Below are 20724 nucleotides of genomic sequence, written 5' to 3' on the forward strand. Positions count from 1 at the left end.
ATCAGTAGGAGGTCAGGTACCAGGGAGTCATCAGTTCCTCGTTAGTATAGTGGTCAGTATCCCCGCCTGTCACGCGGGAGACCGGGGTTCAATTCCCCGACGGGGAGACTATGTTTATGACTTAACCATGTTTACACTTTAGAAATACATTTTGTTATTTGTTTCGTTTACAATCTCGACATTTTAGAAGTATTGCGATTTAATGTATATGAAGTGCACTGTATAATATGATCAGTGGCAGCATATAGAATTGTAATAAATACCAACACCGAGGCGCCTCTAGCAGAGCTGGCAGGCTTGGAAATCCAACAGAGAAAGCTTTCAACATGAAGGAATCAAGTTTTGGGAACACATTTGTACATTTTGATTTTAAGTTATGGACCACTTAGTCGACAGCGAATGTTTAATATTTACAGAAAAACAAAGTACTATGTGGTGAACAATTGGTACTGGCTGTTTTGCTTGATTATCAATTCCACGTAATCGCGTCATGGTTAATTTCAAATGTATTATAAGCTTCATCACTATTACTTTTTCTAGTTGCGCCTCTGATTTTCAACTAAAACTATATATCATCTATACAAACAATTAGAACCAAACTGTATCTTTTTTAATAACGAACGTACTTTTCTGAAATTGGAGTGAATGCAAGTTGTAGTAACGAAGAAACGTAGGCTTCCGGGTAGTGTATTGGTTATTCATGTTTTTAGGGTCGAGCCTGCGTTGCATGCGCTCGCGCATGCGTATCGCAGCGAGACGCTTTAGTGTTTAGAAAAGGGCTCGGAGCCCTGTCAACGTCACGTCAGTGTTTTTTATTGGTACGTGGGCTTGCCTAATAAAATCCGCTTGCTTTCATTAGTCGAAGGCACGCATAGGTCATGCCTTTTCCGGTGGCTCGCCCTCCTCCAGCGCAGCGACCAAGTACAGAAAACATGCGAGGCTCGCTGTTTTCCATCGGGCTCATGGACTTCTTTTTCTCTCATTCACGAGCGCGATCTCGCTTGGCAGAAGTCGAGCACTTTACATAATTAACTTCACTTTTTCGGGTTATGTACATAAATGCACTTTTGCCCGATAGGTGAAAAGTCGGGTTAGGAGTTTACAACGCGATCAGCTGTAACATGAGCAAACGCGAGACCCGTTGCATTGCAAATGCTTGTTTTAATAGTTTGTGTCTCCGTCAAGTATTCTCCATCTATTTAATGTAAATCTATTTAATGTGCAGTATCTCTTTCTTCGTGGTCTCCATGAATGCAGTGTGTCTTCCATGTCTGGTGTTTTATTCTGGCTTTTTGTATATCTTGGTCAGTCGGCGAAAGCGTAGGTTTAAGCCTGTGTGGTGATGTCTGGTCCACACTGCTGTAAAGAGAGCAGCGACCCCCGGCGAGGCTTCTTTCAGACTAAGGGGGGAGGTGATGAGAGACCTGGACACCTGTAAAGATACCTGTGAGCTCTCCAAAACAACAGAGCCCCTCCATGGGCTCTTGGCTAGGACGTTAGACTGAAGCTCTAAAGATCCCAGGTTTCCACAGTGACTTTTTGTTTGATATCCATTACCTTCAGTGCTGAGTAGTCAAACTTTAAACCCTCTCAAACTTGGTAAAATAAAACATTACTTTAACAACATCAATCTATTTCCCTCCACATTCCAGCTTCTTTCTTTCTTCACCCCTCATTTCTTTCTGAGCCCCCTTCAGTCCGTCTTTATTTTCTTTATTGGAACAAGTTTCTCAAAGCCCTACTCAGTGTGAGTCTCAGAACTGAGAGAATACTATCACAGGCTGTAAGTTCACTGCTAAGAGGAAAGTTTTACTCCTTGTATGAAGGTCCGAAAGAGTGGAGTGCAACTTTCCACAAACTACTATTTAAATACAATCTCCCGGACCTTCCGTAACCTGAGTCTAGACAGAAATATTTAGAATTCTTCTCTGAAAAAGTGGCAACCCTCCTGCAGGGCTTGAAAGCAGACAATACTCATCATTAGAATCCACAGCCAGCAACACTAGAAAACTGCCACTCATGACCAAGTTAGCAGCAAGTTGGGCCACGGGGATGCTCTCTATGCTTGAAACATCAGATAACTCACTAGAAAACTACCTGGAATTTGGCACCCAGACTCATCCTCAACCTCCCGCTCTGAATTCACATCTCACCATACCTCAGAGAGCTCCACTGTCTCCCGAAACAGAAATGAACTAATTTCAAACACCTTACATACACATTCAAGGCACAACACAACGTAGGCCCCACCTACTTGACCAGTTGCTTCTCTTTCCACAACCACCAAGAGACTTCCATCTACTCAGGGCTCCTACTCACACACATCCCATACATACAGAGAACCAGATCAGGAGGATGGGTGTTCTGTTGCATCACTCCTAAAGCATGGAATGGACTCCCATTTCACACAAGAGCATTTTATTCTCTTCTTCAATTCTGCAAGAAGTTGAAGACCTGCGTTTTTAATAAACCAACCTACCTTAGACAGGGCTACACACACACACGCCTGCTCAGCGCCAGGAAACCCTTGCAGGTGATTGCGTGCCTTACAAATACCCATTACGTTACAGATGCACCCCCAGGGCTCCACCAGATGTTTCACAGCAATGGGTGTGACAGAGCATAACATGGCTGTGCCTTTATGCTTTCTTTGGTAGAAGAGAAGGACAGCATTTACCTTCATATATTGTGTGAAAAACTATACCCATGTAAATGTGATGCATTAAAAGACCACAACATTATGGTGCCTTTGTGAGTGATATTACACTTGTTAGATATAAACTGCTTTTATGAAATGTTAACCAGATGCATTTATACCTTGGTATCTTAACAAATGATATATTTTATAGTCACTCATCATTTACTGTGTTTAAGACAATTGCATTTGTAAAAACATAACTAAAATGTGCTTCCATTCCATTGTTCAAGCTGGAGTTAAGGTCTGCCAATTCCTATGTTTAATTTCAACATGAAACTTGCTTTGTTTGTGCGCTATTTTTCTTTCGTCTGCAGGTGATAGGTAAGGAAGAGAGAGTTGGGTTGCCAAGGACGAAACTTGGTAACAAGGAGCTACAAGAACGGCTCCCTTACTATATTCCTGGGCATGGATGTAATCCAAGGTGGAGCAGATGTGTTCAGAAGAGGATAAAAGTGAATTGGACATAATTCACAATGGTGTCTTGTTAGTAATTGTTTCTTTGGGTGTGATGTCAGCTACTGGAAGGCTCTGGGGTGATTAAAGTGTTGTTCAGTTAGGCAGAGATTCAGAATCTTTTTGCCCCCTTGACTAGAGTGGACTCTAAGGGAAAGATAACTCTCCTTGACTAAGTGGCAGTCGCGACTCACAGGGGTTACCAGAGGTGGGGTGGAGAGCGGGGTGTGGGGAGGCAAGGAGAATATTAACAATATTAAAAAGTTAAAAAACTAAAAACTTACCTGCTCCGTCGCACCGCTGCTCCTCCGTCAGCAGCAGGCTCCCAGCCTGCCCTGCGGCCAATCCTGACGCTGCTCAGAGAAGCGTTAGGATTGGCTGGGAGTGCCCAGCCACGGTGCTCCCAGACAGACTGGGAGCCTGTGCCTGCTCTCTCCAGCCCGGCAGCAGTGTGCCCCAGATGGCCGGCCAAACACACATGTGCACTGAGGGGAGTGCACAGTGCACTCCCCTCACTGCTCGTCACCCCCAATGCCCCACCCCTTTATAATTCTCAGTATAATGTACATGCGACATCAGCTCCCGCGAGTTTCTGTAGTGTAGTGGTTATCACGTTCGCTGCCCCCGTGAAAGGTCGCGGGTTTGAAACTGGGCGGAAACACTTTTAACACTTCCATCTACCTTGTTCTGCATTATTATTAATATCTATGACCACCTAACTTGTTCTGCATTATTAATATATATGACGAGCGATACTTCTGTGCTACAATTTTAATTGATATCATCCATATAGTAACATATTTCAAATAAACAAGATAAGCAACGCATAGATGATGTAAACTGTGCAAAAGATATTAGCTCGCTTGTAATTAGTACGGGACTGAAAATTTTAAAATAATACAAAACTAAAGAAATGAATGTTAAATTATTAAAACTACAGCAGGTTCTACCGAGATTCAAACTCAGATCGCTGGACTCAAAGTCCAGAGTGCTAACCATTACACCATGGAACCTTCCATTGACAAGCATGAGGTGCGTTAGTAGTGAAATGACAGTATCCTGTAGTGTGCACGTCTCCTTGTAAAAGTCCTGATGTTTTTCAGATGTCAGGTTATTAATGGCAAGGAACACAAGCATTGGCAAAGCCAATAGGTATCGCCTATGTGATAGCTACTGGTTTTGCCAGTGATTTAGCCATGCTGCAACATGGCTGAAAGTAAAGGAAAAAAGCTGTATATGACACAGCCAGCATTGATCACTTCATAGTGCTTTTTTTTACATTCATCCATGCTGCACTGAAGCCAGAGCTGCTGTACAATGTGGCTAAAAAAACATTCACAAAACCAATAGATCCCACATAGGCAAGATCTATTAGCTTTACCAAGGCTTGTTTGTCATCTGGAGCCATTGTGGTACTGCCATGAAAGAGCTGCCAACAATAGCCAGGCCCTGTTCATACTGCAATTCGGGTCATCATTCACACTGCTGTCAAGAAACCAGTAATGTTTTATAAAAACACAGCTGAGTGATTTGAGCTAAAAAAAAAGTGTTTGCTCCTTAAGTGCATTTTTCAGTCCGGGGGGGGGGGGGATTACATACATTGCAGTGTTGAACCAACGCTTCTGCATTTCTGGGATGCATATGTTACACTTGTACTGATCCTGTTTTGTGATGACATTTGTGGCATATCAACGTGCTAAATAAAAAGACATTTGCGCTGACTAACCAGGGCAAATACGTTCAAATGACGATGCCCAATTGCTGTAGCATCAGTGCAGGGTATGTAATGTAGCGCCTGGGGTCTAGCTTCTATGCCCCAACCATAATCTCCCTTCTGGTGATGCGTGTCACGAGCTACACTTTATGTGGAAGCGCGAGGGATGCCTGAAGAAGTCAAAGACACGCAGGCAGCCGTGGGACTGACACTGTGCTCGAGAGCGCCTAGCAGCAGAGTTTCTAGGTGCTTCCAGGGGTGAGATGATGGCTGTCAGGCCTTTGCTGGGAGCCAGGGGGGGACGAGGAGTTTTCACAACAGATGCTTGTCTCAAAAAGGTCGGGTGGGCTAGGGCAGAGTCAGTCATGGGCAGCCTCCAAGATGGCTCACTAGTAAAGTGCCCCCTGCTGGTACCTGAGCATGACTTACAGGTCACATTCTTAAATCCGAGCCGAGTGGGCTCAACGCTTTTCCCTCACAAGGTATATAAAGTGGCTGCTATGAATACTGGTTATTTACGGTGCTATGAAGGTGACATATGGAAATAGCAAACACTTTAGAAATCAGGTCACTTTACTTTCCTTTTGTTGCACAAGAGCACAGAACCGGATGAGCAGCTCCTCACGTGCACTGTGGCTGGCCAGGGATGGACACTTTACAGAACCAGTGCTGAGCCTCTTAAGCAGAGCTGGATCTGTTCAAGTCTGTGCAAACCCTGGGCCTGCTCACAGCCTGGCAAGCTGCAGACAATGTTGGGTGCAGCCTTAAATGTGAAATCGTTCCAAGTTGCCACTGTTTGTAGTGAGTTTAACAGACACTGTCTCTGGCTTCCTTCCTGCACGAGGCCAGGTAGGAAGCAGTATCACTCCCCCCATCCTGTGTGTTAGAGAATGGTTTCCATTGCAGTGGGAGGCGGGGCCGTCCATGCCAGGTTTTCAAGGTGACCTCGGACGAGCTTAATATGTAACTGTTGTTCATTTCTGGCAATCATATATATATCTTGTGGATATCCTGCAAATCCGGCATGGATCCGACTCTACTGGACTTATGTTGGGCACCCTTGCACTAGAGCAAGGTTTTTTATGTAAAACTGGTAAGTGTTAATATTGTCATTGTTCACGCCTTCACCAATCACAGGGGGGGGCAACATGCCTGCATCCTCACCGCACACTCCCTATCATTCTTACACTGAGCGCCAAGCTTTCCAAAGTTTAAGAATCTACACAACTTTCAGCATTCCTGCTGAGTTCATTGGCCGACATACTTGTTGTGATGGTTTTGCCATTTTATTTCCTGAGCTGTACTTTTCTCAAGAAAGTTAGTTCCCATTATTTTTAATAAACCATTGAGAATGCTGAGAAATCACTTTGTGCGTCTGCGACAAGACACATTTATTTTTTTGAATTCTAAGTAAAGGTAATCAAGATGGAAAGACAATGGCTGTATGACTGACTTCAACAGAAAGCCCTCCCCCATGCTTGCTGCTGAAATATTGAGATATTAGAAAAGCACTGAAAATGTGCATTGCTAAAGCGGCATGTGTTTTCCAGAGTACGCAAATGAAGAGGAAAAGCACGCCTTGCCAATTAAAATGCAGAGTCACCCTTTGTAGTTATTGTGCGATGAGTTTCCAAAAAGTACTCCGGTGGTAGATGAAATGATGCTGATTGTAGGTTTGTGATGCTGGAGAATGAGATAGGCATCTGAAAATAAACAGCATGCATCCTGAAGACACAGCTTGATATGTGACCTCGGTCTTTAAATGCCCAGCACACATACACATGATCACCATGGGCCCCACTGCTGGCAGGTACATAACCTGAAGGCTGCAGTCACATGATGCTTCCGTCCCTTCGATAGCTCAGTTGGTAGAGCGGAGGACTGTAGTGGTGAAGCTGATATCCTTAGGTCGCTGGTTCAAATCCGGCTCGAAGGATTTTTTTTCGTATTTGCTCTTCATATTTCTTTTCACATTCTGAAATTAAAATACGCCATGTTTTGAAGCAACGACGCTAGAGCTTGACAATTGTTTTTGTCTCCCCCATTTTTCTCAGATGGCACCAAGAAGTGAATTTAGCCAGAGCAGAAATGGATGGAGGTGCAGCCGCTGATCCCAGGGATTGTCAGAGAGAGAAAAGGAGGAGTCTGTGCAGAGGAAGCTGTAAATCAGTGATACAAAGAGAGCGGCTCTTTCCTTGCACAGATGGGGTCAACACTGACATTTCTGTGGGTGCAGCGCCCCCAGCAGGGGGACAGGTAGAACAATCAGTAGGAGGTCAGGTACCAGGGAGTCATCAGTTCCTCGTTAGTATAGTGGTCAGTATCCCCGCCTGTCACGCGGGAGACCGGGGTTCAATTCCCCGACGGGGAGACTATGTTTATGACTTAACCATGTTTACACTTTAGAAATACATTTTGTTATTTGTTTCGTTTACAATCTCGACATTTTAGAAGTATTGCGATTTAATGTATATGAAGTGCACTGTATAATATGATCAGTGGCAGCATATAGAATTGTAATAAATACCAACACCGAGGCGCCTCTAGCAGAGCTGGCAGGCTTGGAAATCCAACAGAGAAAGCTTTCAACATGAAGGAATCAAGTTTTGGGAACACATTTGTACATTTTGATTTTAAGTTATGGACCACTTAGTCGACAGCGAATGTTTAATATTTACAGAAAAACAAAGTACTATGTGGTGAACAATTGGTACTGGCTGTTTTGCTTGATTATCAATTCCACGTAATCGCGTCATGGTTAATTTCAAATGTATTATAAGCTTCATCACTATTACTTTTTCTAGTTGCGCCTCTGATTTTCAACTAAAACTATATATCATCTATACAAACAATTAGAACCAAACTGTATCTTTTTTAATAACGAACGTACTTTTCTGAAATTGGAGTGAATGCAAGTTGTAGTAACGAAGAAACGTAGGCTTCCGGGTAGTGTATTGGTTATTCATGTTTTTAGGGTCGAGCCTGCGTTGCATGCGCTCGCGCATGCGTATCGCAGCGAGACGCTTTAGTGTTTAGAAAAGGGCTCGGAGCCCTGTCAACGTCACGTCAGTGTTTTTTATTGGTACGTGGGCTTGCCTAATAAAATCCGCTTGCTTTCATTAGTCGAAGGCACGCATAGGTCATGCCTTTTCCGGTGGCTCGCCCTCCTCCAGCGCAGCGACCAAGTACAGAAAACATGCGAGGCTCGCTGTTTTCCATCGGGCTCATGGACTTCTTTTTCTCTCATTCACGAGCGCGATCTCGCTTGGCAGAAGTCGAGCACTTTACATAATTAACTTCACTTTTTCGGGTTATGTACATAAATGCACTTTTGCCCGATAGGTGAAAAGTCGGGTTAGGAGTTTACAACGCGATCAGCTGTAACATGAGCAAACGCGAGACCCGTTGCATTGCAAATGCTTGTTTTAATAGTTTGTGTCTCCGTCAAGTATTCTCCATCTATTTAATGTAAATCTATTTAATGTGCAGTATCTCTTTCTTCGTGGTCTCCATGAATGCAGTGTGTCTTCCATGTCTGGTGTTTTATTCTGGCTTTTTGTATATCTTGGTCAGTCGGCGAAAGCGTAGGTTTAAGCCTGTGTGGTGATGTCTGGTCCACACTGCTGTAAAGAGAGCAGCGACCCCCGGCGAGGCTTCTTTCAGACTAAGGGGGGAGGTGATGAGAGACCTGGACACCTGTAAAGATACCTGTGAGCTCTCCAAAACAACAGAGCCCCTCCATGGGCTCTTGGCTAGGACGTTAGACTGAAGCTCTAAAGATCCCAGGTTTCCACAGTGACTTTTTGTTTGATATCCATTACCTTCAGTGCTGAGTAGTCAAACTTTAAACCCTCTCAAACTTGGTAAAATAAAACATTACTTTAACAACATCAATCTATTTCCCTCCACATTCCAGCTTCTTTCTTTCTTCACCCCTCATTTCTTTCTGAGCCCCCTTCAGTCCGTCTTTATTTTCTTTATTGGAACAAGTTTCTCAAAGCCCTACTCAGTGTGAGTCTCAGAACTGAGAGAATACTATCACAGGCTGTAAGTTCACTGCTAAGAGGAAAGTTTTACTCCTTGTATGAAGGTCCGAAAGAGTGGAGTGCAACTTTCCACAAACTACTATTTAAATACAATCTCCCGGACCTTCCGTAACCTGAGTCTAGACAGAAATATTTAGAATTCTTCTCTGAAAAAGTGGCAACCCTCCTGCAGGGCTTGAAAGCAGACAATACTCATCATTAGAATCCACAGCCAGCAACACTAGAAAACTGCCACTCATGACCAAGTTAGCAGCAAGTTGGGCCACGGGGATGCTCTCTATGCTTGAAACATCAGATAACTCACTAGAAAACTACCTGGAATTTGGCACCCAGACTCATCCTCAACCTCCCGCTCTGAATTCACATCTCACCATACCTCAGAGAGCTCCACTGTCTCCCGAAACAGAAATGAACTAATTTCAAACACCTTACATACACATTCAAGGCACAACACAACGTAGGCCCCACCTACTTGACCAGTTGCTTCTCTTTCCACAACCACCAAGAGACTTCCATCTACTCAGGGCTCCTACTCACACACATCCCATACATACAGAGAACCAGATCAGGAGGATGGGTGTTCTGTTGCATCACTCCTAAAGCATGGAATGGACTCCCATTTCACACAAGAGCATTTTATTCTCTTCTTCAATTCTGCAAGAAGTTGAAGACCTGCGTTTTTAATAAACCAACCTACCTTAGACAGGGCTACACACACACACGCCTGCTCAGCGCCAGGAAACCCTTGCAGGTGATTGCGTGCCTTACAAATACCCATTACGTTACAGATGCACCCCCAGGGCTCCACCAGATGTTTCACAGCAATGGGTGTGACAGAGCATAACATGGCTGTGCCTTTATGCTTTCTTTGGTAGAAGAGAAGGACAGCATTTACCTTCATATATTGTGTGAAAAACTATACCCATGTAAATGTGATGCATTAAAAGACCACAACATTATGGTGCCTTTGTGAGTGATATTACACTTGTTAGATATAAACTGCTTTTATGAAATGTTAACCAGATGCATTTATACCTTGGTATCTTAACAAATGATATATTTTATAGTCACTCATCATTTACTGTGTTTAAGACAATTGCATTTGTAAAAACATAACTAAAATGTGCTTCCATTCCATTGTTCAAGCTGGAGTTAAGGTCTGCCAATTCCTATGTTTAATTTCAACATGAAACTTGCTTTGTTTGTGCGCTATTTTTCTTTCGTCTGCAGGTGATAGGTAAGGAAGAGAGAGTTGGGTTGCCAAGGACGAAACTTGGTAACAAGGAGCTACAAGAACGGCTCCCTTACTATATTCCTGGGCATGGATGTAATCCAAGGTGGAGCAGATGTGTTCAGAAGAGGATAAAAGTGAATTGGACATAATTCACAATGGTGTCTTGTTAGTAATTGTTTCTTTGGGTGTGATGTCAGCTACTGGAAGGCTCTGGGGTGATTAAAGTGTTGTTCAGTTAGGCAGAGATTCAGAATCTTTTTGCCCCCTTGACTAGAGTGGACTCTAAGGGAAAGATAACTCTCCTTGACTAAGTGGCAGTCGCGACTCACAGGGGTTACCAGAGGTGGGGTGGAGAGCGGGGTGTGGGGAGGCAAGGAGAATATTAACAATATTAAAAAGTTAAAAAACTAAAAACTTACCTGCTCCGTCGCACCGCTGCTCCTCCGTCAGCAGCAGGCTCCCAGCCTGCCCTGCGGCCAATCCTGACGCTGCTCAGAGAAGCGTTAGGATTGGCTGGGAGTGCCCAGCCACGGTGCTCCCAGACAGACTGGGAGCCTGTGCCTGCTCTCTCCAGCCCGGCAGCAGTGTGCCCCAGATGGCCGGCCAAACACACATGTGCACTGAGGGGAGTGCACAGTGCACTCCCCTCACTGCTCGTCACCCCCAATGCCCCACCCCTTTATAATTCTCAGTATAATGTACATGCGACATCAGCTCCCGCGAGTTTCTGTAGTGTAGTGGTTATCACGTTCGCTGCCCCCGTGAAAGGTCGCGGGTTTGAAACTGGGCGGAAACACTTTTAACACTTCCATCTACCTTGTTCTGCATTATTATTAATATCTATGACCACCTAACTTGTTCTGCATTATTAATATATATGACGAGCGATACTTCTGTGCTACAATTTTAATTGATATCATCCATATAGTAACATATTTCAAATAAACAAGATAAGCAACGCATAGATGATGTAAACTGTGCAAAAGATATTAGCTCGCTTGTAATTAGTACGGGACTGAAAATTTTAAAATAATACAAAACTAAAGAAATGAATGTTAAATTATTAAAACTACAGCAGGTTCTACCGAGATTCAAACTCAGATCGCTGGACTCAAAGTCCAGAGTGCTAACCATTACACCATGGAACCTTCCATTGACAAGCATGAGGTGCGTTAGTAGTGAAATGACAGTATCCTGTAGTGTGCACGTCTCCTTGTAAAAGTCCTGATGTTTTTCAGATGTCAGGTTATTAATGGCAAGGAACACAAGCATTGGCAAAGCCAATAGGTATCGCCTATGTGATAGCTACTGGTTTTGCCAGTGATTTAGCCATGCTGCAACATGGCTGAAAGTAAAGGAAAAAAGCTGTATATGACACAGCCAGCATTGATCACTTCATAGTGCTTTTTTTTACATTCATCCATGCTGCACTGAAGCCAGAGCTGCTGTACAATGTGGCTAAAAAAACATTCACAAAACCAATAGATCCCACATAGGCAAGATCTATTAGCTTTACCAAGGCTTGTTTGTCATCTGGAGCCATTGTGGTACTGCCATGAAAGAGCTGCCAACAATAGCCAGGCCCTGTTCATACTGCAATTCGGGTCATCATTCACACTGCTGTCAAGAAACCAGTAATGTTTTATAAAAACACAGCTGAGTGATTTGAGCTAAAAAAAAAGTGTTTGCTCCTTAAGTGCATTTTTCAGTCCGGGGGGGGGGGGGGATTACATACATTGCAGTGTTGAACCAACGCTTCTGCATTTCTGGGATGCATATGTTACACTTGTACTGATCCTGTTTTGTGATGACATTTGTGGCATATCAACGTGCTAAATAAAAAGACATTTGCGCTGACTAACCAGGGCAAATACGTTCAAATGACGATGCCCAATTGCTGTAGCATCAGTGCAGGGTATGTAATGTAGCGCCTGGGGTCTAGCTTCTATGCCCCAACCATAATCTCCCTTCTGGTGATGCGTGTCACGAGCTACACTTTATGTGGAAGCGCGAGGGATGCCTGAAGAAGTCAAAGACACGCAGGCAGCCGTGGGACTGACACTGTGCTCGAGAGCGCCTAGCAGCAGAGTTTCTAGGTGCTTCCAGGGGTGAGATGATGGCTGTCAGGCCTTTGCTGGGAGCCAGGGGGGGACGAGGAGTTTTCACAACAGATGCTTGTCTCAAAAAGGTGGGGTGGGCTAGGGCAGAGTCAGTCATGGGCAGCCTCCAAGATGGCTCACTAGTAAAGTGCCCCCTGCTGGTACCTGAGCATGACTTACAGGTCACATTCTTAAATCCGAGCCGAGTGGGCTCAACGCTTTTCCCTCACAAGGTATATAAAGTGGCTGCTATGAATACTGGTTATTTACGGTGCTATGAAGGTGACATATGGAAATAGCAAACACTTTAGAAATCAGGTCACTTTACTTTCCTTTTGTTGCACAAGAGCACAGAACCGGATGAGCAGCTCCTCACGTGCACTGTGGCTGGCCAGGGATGGACACTTTACAGAACCAGTGCTGAGCCTCTTAAGCAGAGCTGGATCTGTTCAAGTCTGTGCAAACCCTGGGCCTGCTCACAGCCTGGCAAGCTGCAGACAATGTTGGGTGCAGCCTTAAATGTGAAATCGTTCCAAGTTGCCACTGTTTGTAGTGAGTTTAACAGACACTGCCTCTGGCTTCCTTCCTGCACGAGGCCAGGTAGGAAGCAGTATCACTCCCCCCATCCTGTGTGTTAGAGAATGGTTTCCATTGCAGTGGGAGGCGGGGCCGTCCATGCCAGGTTTTCAAGGTGACCTCGGACGAGCTTAATATGTAACTGTTGTTCATTTCTGGCAATCATATATATATCTTGTGGATATCCTGCAAATCCGGCATGGATCCGACTCTACTGGACTTATGTTGGGCACCCTTGCACTAGAGCAAGGTTTTTTATGTAAAACTGGTAAGTGTTAATATTGTCATTGTTCACGCCTTCACCAATCACAGGGGGGGGCAACATGCCTGCATCCTCACCGCACACTCCCTATCATTCTTACACTGAGCGCCAAGCTTTCCAAAGTTTAAGAATCTACACAACTTTCAGCATTCCTGCTGAGTTCATTGGCCGACATACTTGTTGTGATGGTTTTGCCATTTTATTTCCTGAGCTGTACTTTTCTCAAGAAAGTTAGTTCCCATTATTTTTAATAAACCATTGAGAATGCTGAGAAATCACTTTGTGCGTCTGCGACAAGACACATTTATTTTTTTGAATTCTAAGTAAAGGTAATCAAGATGGAAAGACAATGGCTGTATGACTGACTTCAACAGAAAGCCCTCCCCCATGCTTGCTGCTGAAATATTGAGATATTAGAAAAGCACTGAAAATGTGCATTGCTAAAGCGGCATGTGTTTTCCAGAGTACGCAAATGAAGAGGAAAAGCACGCCTTGCCAATTAAAATGCAGAGTCACCCTTTGTAGTTATTGTGCGATGAGTTTCCAAAAAGTACTCCGGTGGTAGATGAAATGATGCTGATTGTAGGTTTGTGATGCTGGAGAATGAGATAGGCATCTGAAAATAACCAGCATGCATCCTGAAGACACAGCTTGATATGTGACCTCGGTCTTTAAATGCCCAGCACACATACACATGATCACCATGGGCCCCACTGCTGGCAGGTACATAACCTGAAGGCTGCAGTCACATGATGCTTCCGTCCCTTCGATAGCTCAGTTGGTAGAGCGGAGGACTGTAGTGGTGAAGCTGATATCCTTAGGTCGCTGGTTCAAATCCGGCTCGAAGGATTTTTTTTCGTATTTGCTCTTCATATTTCTTTTCACATTCTGAAATTAAAATACGCCATGTTTTGAAGCAACGACGCTAGAGCTTGACAATTGTTTTTGTCTCCCCCATTTTTCTCAGATGGCACCAAGAAGTGAATTTAGCCAGAGCAGAAATGGACGGAGGTGCAGCCGCTGATCCCAGTGACTGTCAGAGAGAGAAAAGGAGGAGTCTGTGCAGAGGAAGCTGTAAATCAGTGATACAAAGAGAGCGGCTCTTTCCTTGCACAGATGGGGTCAACACTGACATTTCTGTGGGTGCAGCGCCCCCAGCAGGGGGACAGGTAGAACAATCAGTAGGAGGTCAGGTACCAGGGAGTCATCAGTTCCTCGTTAGTATAGTGGTCAGTATCCCCGCCTGTCACGCGGGAGACCGGGGTTCAATTCCCCGACGGGGAGACTATGTTTATGACTTAACCATGTTTACACTTTAGAAATACATTTTGTTATTTGTTTCGTTTACAATCTCGACATTTTAGAAGTATTGCGATTTAATGTATATGAAGTGCACTGTATAATATGATCAGTGGCAGCATATAGAATTGTAATAAATACCAACACCGAGGCGCCTCTAGCAGAGCTGGCAGGCTTGGAAATCCAACAGAGAAAGCTTTCAACATGAAGGAATCAAGTTTTGGGAACACATTTGTACATTTTGATTTTAAGTTATGGACCACTTAGTCGACAGCGAATGTTTAATATTTACAGAAAAACAAAGTACTATGTGGTGAACAATTGGTACTGGCTGTTTTGCTTGATTATCAATTCCACGTAATCGCGTCATGGTTAATTTCAAATGTATTATAAGCTTCATCACTATTACTTTTTCTAGTTGCGCCTCTGATTTTCAACTAAAACTATATATCATCTATACAAACAATTAGAACCAAACTGTATCTTTTTTAATAACGAACGTACTTTTCTGAAATTGGAGTGAATGCAAGTTGTAGTAACGAAGAAACGTAGGCTTCCGGGTAGTGTATTGGTTATTCATGTTTTTAGGGTCGAGCCTGCGTTGCATGCGCTCGCGCATGCGTATCGCAGCGAGACGCTTTAGTGTTTAGAAAAGGGCTCGGAGCCCTGTCAACGTCACGTCAGTGTTTTTTATTGGTACGTGGGCTTGCCTAATAAAATCCGCTTGCTTTCATTAGTCGAAGGCACGCATAGGTCATGCCTTTTCCGGTGGCTCGCCCTCCTCCAGCGCAGCGACCAAGTACAGAAAACATGCGAGGCTCGCTGTTTTCCATCGGGCTCATGGACTTCTTTTTCTCTCATTCACGAGCGCGATCTCGCTTGGCAGAAGTCGAGCACTTTACATAATTAACTTCACTTTTTCGGGTTATGTACATAAATGCACTTTTGCCCGATAGGTGAAAAGTCGGGTTAGGAGTTTACAACGCGATCAGCTGTAACATGAGCAAACGCGAGACCCGTTGCATTGCAAATGCTTGTTTTAATAGTTTGTGTCTCCGTCAAGTATTCTCCATCTATTTAATGTAAATCTATTTAATGTGCAGTATCTCTTTCTTCGTGGTCTCCATGAATGCAGTGTGTCTTCCATGTCTGGTGTTTTATTCTGGCTTTTTGTATATCTTGGTCAGTCGGCGAAAGCGTAGGTTTAAGCCTGTGTGGTGATGTCTGGTCCACACTGCTGTAAAGAGAGCAGCGACCCCCGGCGAGGCTTCTTTCAGACTAAGGGGGGAGGTGATGAGAGACCTGGACACCTGTAAAGATACCTGTGAGCTCTCCAAAACAACAGAGCCCCTCCATGGGCTCTTGGCTAGGACGTTAGACTGAAGCTCTAAAGATCCCAGGTTTCCACAGTGACTTTTTGTTTGATATCCATTACCTTCAGTGCTGAGTAGTCAAACTTTAAACCCTCTCAAACTTGGTAAAATAAAACATTACTTTAACAACATCAATCTATTTCCCTCCACATTCCAGCTTCTTTCTTTCTTCACCCCTCATTTCTTTCTGAGCCCCCTTCAGTCCGTCTTTATTTTCTTTATTGGAACAAGTTTCTCAAAGCCCTACTCAGTGTGAGTCTCAGAACTGAGAGAATACTATCACAGGCTGTAAGTTCACTGCTAAGAGGAAAGTTTTACTCCTTGTATGAAGGTCCGAAAGAGTGGAGTGCAACTTTCCACAAACTACTATTTAAATACAATCTCCCGGACCTTCCGTAACCTGAGTCTAGACAGAAATATTTAGAATTCTTCTCTGAAAAAGTGGCAACCCTCCTGCAGGGCTTGAAAGCAGACAATACTCATCATTAGAATCCACAGCCAGCAACACTAGAAAACTGCCACTCATGACCAAGTTAGCAGCAAGTTGGGCCACGGGGATGCTCTCTATGCTTGAAACATCAGATAACTCACTAGAAAACTACCTGGAATTTGGCACCCAGACTCATCCTCAACCTCCCGCTCTGAATTCACATCTCACCATACCTCAGAGAGCTCCACTGTCTCCCGAAACAGAAATGAACTAATTTCAAACACCTTACATACACATTCAAGGCACAACACAACGTAGGCCCCACCTACTTGACCAGTTGCTTCTCTTTCCACAACCACCAAGAGACTTCCATCTACTCAGGGCTCCTACTCACACACATCCCATACATACAGAGAACCAGATCAGGAGGATGGGTGTTCTGTTGCATCACTCCTAAAGCATGGAATGGACTCCCATTTCACACAAGAGCATTTTATTCTCTTCTTCAATTCTGCAAGAAGTTGAAGACCTGCGTTTTTAATAAACCAACCTACCTTAGACAGGGCTACACACACACACGCCTGCTCAGCGCCAGGAAACCCTTGCAGGTGATTGCGTGCCTTACAAATACCCATTACGTTACAGATGCACCCCCAGGGCTCCACCAGATGTTTCACAGCAATGGGTGTGACAGAGCATAACATGGCTGTGCCTTTATGCTTTCTTTGGTAGAAGAGAAGGACAGCATTTACCTTCATATATTGTGTGAAAAACTATACCCATGTAAATGTGATGCATTAAAAGACCACAACATTATGGTGCCTTTGTGAGTGATATTACACTTGTTAGATATAAACTGCTTTTATGAAATGTTAACCAGATGCATTTATACCTTGGTATCTTAACAAATGATATATTTTATAGTCACTCATCATTTACTGTGTTTAAGACAATTGCATTTGTAAAAACATAACTAAAATGTGCTTCCATTCCATTGTTCAAGCTGGAGTTAAGGTCTGCCAATTCCTATGTTTAATTTCAACATGAAACTTGCTTTGTTTGTGCGCTATTTTTCTTTCGTCTGCAGGTGATAGGTAAGGAAGAGAGAGTTGGGTTGCCAAGGACGAAACTTGGTAACAAGGAGCTACAAGAACGGCTCCCTTACTATATTCCTGGGCATGGATGTAATCCAAGGTGGAGCAGATGTGTTCAGAAGAGGATAAAAGTGAATTGGACATAATTCACAATGGTGTCTTGTTAGTAATTGTTTCTTTGGGTGTGATGTCAGCTACTGGAAGGCTCTGGGGTGATTAAAGTGTTGTTCAGTTAGGCAGAGATTCAGAATCTTTTTGCCCCCTTGACTAGAGTGGACTCTAAGGGAAAGATAACTCTCCTTGACTAAGTGGCAGTCGCGACTCACAGGGGTTACCAGAGGTGGGGTGGAGAGCGGGGTGTGGGGAGGCAAGGAGAATATTAACAATATTAAAAAGTTAAAAAACTAAAAACTTACCTGCTCCGTCGCACCGCTGCTCCTCCGTCAGCAGCAGGCTCCCAGCCTGCCCTGCGGCCAATCCTGACGCTGCTCAGAGAAGCGTTAGGATTGGCTGGGAGTGCCCAGCCACGGTGCTCCCAGACAGACTGGGAGCCTGTGCCTGCTCTCTCCAGCCCGGCAGCAGTGTGCCCCAGATGGCCGGCCAAACACACATGTGCACTGAGGGGAGTGCACAGTGCACTCCCCTCACTGCTCGTCACCCCCAATGCCCCACCCCTTTATAATTCTCAGTATAATGTACATGCGACATCAGCTCCCGCGAGTTTCTGTAGTGTAGTGGTTATCACGTTCGCTGCCCCCGTGAAAGGTCGCGGGTTTGAAACTGGGCGGAAACACTTTTAACACTTCCATCTACCTTGTTCTGCATTATTATTAATATCTATGACCACCTAACTTGTTCTGCATTATTAATATATATGACGAGCGATACTTCTGTGCTACAATTTTAATTGATATCATCCATATAGTAACATATTTCAAATAAACAAGATAAGCAACGCATAGATGATGTAAACTGTGCAAAAGATATTAGCTCGCTTGTAATTAGTACGGGACTGAAAATTTTAAAATAATACAAAACTAAAGAAATGAATGTTAAATTATTAAAACTACAGCAGGTTCTACCGAGATTCAAACTCAGATCGCTGGACTCAAAGTCCAGAGTGCTAACCATTACACCATGGAACCTTCCATTGACAAGCATGAGGTGCGTTAGTAGTGAAATGACAGTATCCTGTAGTGTGCACGTCTCCTTGTAAAAGTCCTGATGTTTTTCAGATGTCAGGTTATTAATGGCAAGGAACACAAGCATTGGCAAAGCCAATAGGTATCGCCTATGTGATAGCTACTGGTTTTGCCAGTGATTTAGCCATGCTGCAACATGGCTGAAAGTAAAGGAAAAAAGCTGTATATGACACAGCCAGCATTGATCACTTCATAGTGCTTTTTTTTACATTCATCCATGCTGCACTGAAGCCAGAGCTGCTGTACAATGTGGCTAAAAAAACATTCACAAAACCAATAGATCCCACATAGGCAAGATCTATTAGCTTTACCAAGGCTTGTTTGTCATCTGGAGCCATTGTGGTACTGCCATGAAAGAGCTGCCAACAATAGCCAGGCCCTGTTCATACTGCAATTCGGGTCATCATTCACACTGCTGTCAAGAAACCAGTAATGTTTTATAAAAACACAGCTGAGTGATTTGAGCTAAAAAAAAAGTGTTTGCTCCTTAAGTGCATTTTTCAGTCCGGGGGGGGGGGGGATTACATACATTGCAGTGTTGAACCAACGCTTCTGCATTTCTGGGATGCATATGTTACACTTGTACTGATCCTGTTTTGTGATGACATTTGTGGCATATCAACGTGCTAAATAAAAAGACATTTGCGCTGACTAACCAGGGCAAATACGTTCAAATGACGATGCCCAATTGCTGTAGCATCAGTGCAGGGTATGTAATGTAGCGCCTGGGGTCTAGCTTCTATGCCCCAACCATAATCTCCCTTCTGGTGATGCGTGTCACGAGCTACACTTTATGTGGAAGCGCGAGGGATGCCTGAAGAAGTCAAAGACACGCAGGCAGCCGTGGGACTGACACTGTGCTCGAGAGCGCCTAGCAGCAGAGTTTCTAGGTGCTTCCAGGGGTGAGATGATGGCTGTCAGGCCTTTGCTGGGAGCCAGGGGGGGACGAGGAGTTTTCACAACAGATGCTTGTCTCAAAAAGGTCGGGTGGGCTAGGGCAGAGTCAGTCATGGGCAGCCTCCAAGATGGCTCACTAGTAAAGTGCCCCCTGCTGGTACCTGAGCATGACTTACAGGTCACATTCTTAAATCCGAGCCGAGTGGGCTCAACGCTTTTCCCTCACAAGGTATATAAAGTGGCTGCTATGAATACTGGTTATTTACGGTGCTATGAAGGTGACATATGGAAATAGCAAACACTTTAGAAATCAGGTCACTTTACTTTCCTTTTGTTGCACAAGAGCACAGAACCGGATGAGCAGCTCCTCACGTGCACTGTGGCTGGCCAGGGATGGACACTTTACAGAACCAGTGCTGAGCCTCTTAAGCAGAGCTGGATCTGTTCAAGTCTGTGCAAACCCTGGGCCTGCTCACAGCCTGGCAAGCTGCAGACAATGTTGGGTGCAGCCTTAAATGTGAAATCGTTCCAAGTTGCCACTGTTTGTAGTGAGTTTAACAGACACTGTCTCTGGCTTCCTTCCTGCACGAGGCCAGGTAGGAAGCAGTATCACTCCCCCCATCCTGTGTGTTAGAGAATGGTTTCCATTGCAGTGGGAGGCGGGGCCGTCCATGCCAGGTTTTCAAGGTGACCTCGGACGAGCTTAATATGTAACTGTTGTTCATTTCTGGCAATCATATATATATCTTGTGGATATCCTGCAAATCCGGCATGGATCCGACTCTACTGGACTTATGTTGGGCACCCTTGCACTAGAGCAAGGTTTTTTATGTAAAACTGGTAAGTGTTAATATTGTCATTGTTCACGCCTTCACCAATCACAGGGGGGGGCAACATGCCTGCATCCTCACCGCACACTCCCTATCATTCTTACACTGAGCGCCAAGCTTTCCAAAGTTTAAGAATCTACACAACTTTCAGCATTCCTGCTGAGTTCATTGGCCGACATACTTGTTGTGATGGTTTTGCCATTTTATTTCCTGAGCTGTACTTTTCTCAAGAAAGTTAGTTCCCATTATTTTTAATAAACCATTGAGAATGCTGAGAAATCACTTTGTGCGTCTGCGACAAGACACATTTATTTTTTTGAATTCTAAGTAAAGGTAATCAAGATGGAAAGACAATGGCTGTATGACTGACTTCAACAGAAAGCCCTCCCCCATGCTTGCTGCTGAAATATTGAGATATTAGAAAAGCACTGAAAATGTGCATTGCTAAAGCGGCATGTGTTTTCCAGAGTACGCAAATGAAGAGGAAAAGCACGCCTTGCCAATTAAAATGCAGAGT

At 44.2% G+C, this 20724-nt stretch overlaps 5 non-coding genes across 5 annotated transcripts; all 5 read left to right on the forward strand.

The window, feature by feature from the left end:
- Positions 1–35: 35 nt before the first annotated feature.
- Positions 36–107, forward strand: TRNAD-GUC (transfer RNA aspartic acid (anticodon GUC)). The gene has a single exon. It is a non-coding gene; the product is annotated as a tRNA-Asp (tRNA).
- A 6608-nt stretch (positions 108–6715) lies between these two features.
- On the forward strand, positions 6716–6801 carry TRNAY-GUA (transfer RNA tyrosine (anticodon GUA)). Its single transcript is given in 2 exon segments — positions 6716–6752; positions 6766–6801. It is a non-coding gene; the product is annotated as a tRNA-Tyr (tRNA).
- A 363-nt stretch (positions 6802–7164) lies between these two features.
- TRNAD-GUC (transfer RNA aspartic acid (anticodon GUC)) lies at positions 7165–7236 on the forward strand. The gene has a single exon. It is a non-coding gene; the product is annotated as a tRNA-Asp (tRNA).
- Positions 7237–13845: 6609 nt separating this feature from the next.
- TRNAY-GUA (transfer RNA tyrosine (anticodon GUA)) lies at positions 13846–13931 on the forward strand. The gene is given in 2 exon segments: positions 13846–13882; positions 13896–13931. It is a non-coding gene; the product is annotated as a tRNA-Tyr (tRNA).
- A 363-nt stretch (positions 13932–14294) lies between these two features.
- On the forward strand, positions 14295–14366 carry TRNAD-GUC (transfer RNA aspartic acid (anticodon GUC)). The gene has a single exon. It is a non-coding gene; the product is annotated as a tRNA-Asp (tRNA).
- The last annotated feature ends 6358 nt before the right edge of the window (positions 14367–20724 follow it).

The sequence above is a fragment of the Pleurodeles waltl genome, unplaced genomic scaffold, assembly GCF_031143425.1.
Source record: "Pleurodeles waltl isolate 20211129_DDA unplaced genomic scaffold, aPleWal1.hap1.20221129 scaffold_236, whole genome shotgun sequence".
Taxonomy (NCBI): Eukaryota; Metazoa; Chordata; class Amphibia; order Caudata; family Salamandridae; genus Pleurodeles; species Pleurodeles waltl.